Source organism: Adiantum capillus-veneris, chromosome 15 (assembly GCF_014529385.1).
Source record: "Adiantum capillus-veneris isolate H3 chromosome 15, ASM1452938v2, whole genome shotgun sequence".
NCBI lineage: Eukaryota > Viridiplantae > Streptophyta > Polypodiopsida > Polypodiales > Pteridaceae > Adiantum > Adiantum capillus-veneris.
The window spans coordinates 7729716-7731848 of NC_140945.1; the positions used below are offsets into that span (position 1 = coordinate 7729716).

A 2133-nucleotide genomic window follows, 5' to 3' on the forward strand; every position below is an offset into this window, starting at 1 on the left:
CCCACTCATTGTGACAGTGCCAGTTTCCTAGGGAGAGAATGAATGCAAGCATGTCGAGTGATAATAGGCGAGGACATGTCTGCATTAGACCCTGGTGGTTGTGAATCTTCCCAACAAGTTGTGCTTACCATGATTGTGTGGTCTTCTTGCTTGGAGAAGCACGATAGACATCTTGATGCATGAGGCAAAATGCACACACACTGTAGAACCATTCACCCAAGGACAATAGAGATCTCATTAAAGAGGTATCGACGTCTCCATCAGACGCGTACGCCATTTTTGAAGAGAAATAGAGACGCTTGTAGCTGCCCCCTTAGCTTTGCCACTAGCACCATCAGCTCATTAGTTGGATTGTGTTTAGCTGCGATTATGGCCACTGAATAGTTATGCCTTGTAAGTTCCTCAGATATGCCATCTACATTGAGTGCTTTTAATTGATACTTTTGTCCATTGGCCTACAATATAGATTCATGGCATGGTAAACTCCAACATGAAAATTCCCAACCATATTAGAAATAAATATCTTGTATTCTTCAATCATGTTTCACAACAAGCACTCCCTTAAACTCATTGGTAAAACTCGTGATGGCTACAAGCACATGAATTAATGACTTCACTCTTCATCTATTCGGATATGTATGGATTTGTCTATATATCTATACGTGTGCGCATTGTATTCGATTGTTGAAACTCGCAGATGAAGCAACCTTACCATTTTTGAATATGCATTTTTTAACAGGCTCTCCAATTCTTCATCTGCCGATTCATTGCTTAGGCACGAGGCAATACTTTCCATCCATAGCAGTAGTGCGTCCACCTGGCACTGGAGACTCTGCGATTCCTCATGAACTTTTTTTGCATGTGAGTTTGATTCTCTGGCATTAGAATCAGCTTTCTCTAGAAGCCACTTCTTTCAACCTCATGCTACAACATTGCATAGATCAATGAAAGAGATAAGTAACTACCAAGGGTTTTGAGAACAATGCACTACTAGAAAAGTGTATACATGTGTGCTAGAGAGTTGATTGATAGTCCTTTCCATCTCTGACTCCTTAGAAAAATCTGCTATTGTAGACCCTCCGCATTTGATTGCAAGCGCATAAGTTCCACTTTCCGTGTGCTATTTTCCAAAGCTTTCAAGTAATTTTCTATTTCTAGCAGCTTTTGCTCCAGCTGTTCCATTTGATCTTGTAGATGGTCAATAATTGAATTCTGGTCGAGAGGGTTAGCTGTTGAGGGAAACAAAAGACATCATCAAGGCCTTTTGCCTTATAAACAAGAATATCAAAGAAAACACAATGATCATCTCCCTTCAGCATTACCTTGAAAAAGCTGGCCCTGCACCTTTTTAGGCCTAAGTCCATATTCAGATGCCTGATGAGCAAGTGCATGAGTCCCAAAACATTCAATATCTCATTGACCAAAAGATACATTCACATTTGAATCACGAATCAAAAATATAAAGTAAAGAATGCTTTAGACTTGTCGAGAAATGGATTACGAATTTTCAAGTTGCATCAAGTCAAAACTATACAGGAAATCTAGCTTGTGAGTTTAGCACGTACTAATTTGAGATTCAAAATTGTTTGCTCAATTGATCATGAATAGGTACATTTCTTGTATCTTATATGCAAACAGTCCATTCTCTCCAAAAGTGGCTAAACCTAGATCTCACAAGCTTGAGGGCCACACAAACCCAAATACAGGTGAACCATAACAGGCTATAACAAGCTTGCACGCAAAGTGACTATGCCCAATCACACATAGAAGTGCCATGCATTGCTACACTTCCAAAAAACCCTTGTATTGTGCTAATATGTTACCGTGCATAGGTTTTACTAAACTGCATCCAGTGACACTAAAAACACAAAGGATTTCAGCATAACTGAGAAGTGCTAATGCACCTTCATGGCATCGCGAGGATTAGGCATGTTGACAATGAATAATGTCATGGAAATGACATGTTGGTGCTCCTGCAAGTATGTGCATAAATCTAATTATGAAGCTACCAAACCATATAACGACATTGTCTGACTACAATGTACATTGTCCAAATAGGCAATGGCATACTAGTTTGAGATGTAGGATGTGATGGTGATGGCAGTTCTCGAAACAACATGGAATCTGTTGTAA

The 2133-nt window shown here is 39.6% G+C and overlaps 1 pseudogene; it reads right to left on the minus strand.

Moving 5' to 3' along the window:
- Nucleotides 1-260: 260 nt before the first annotated feature.
- Nucleotides 261-1931, minus strand: LOC147440230 (uncharacterized; annotated as a pseudogene).
- Nucleotides 1932-2133: the final 202 nt, after the last annotated feature.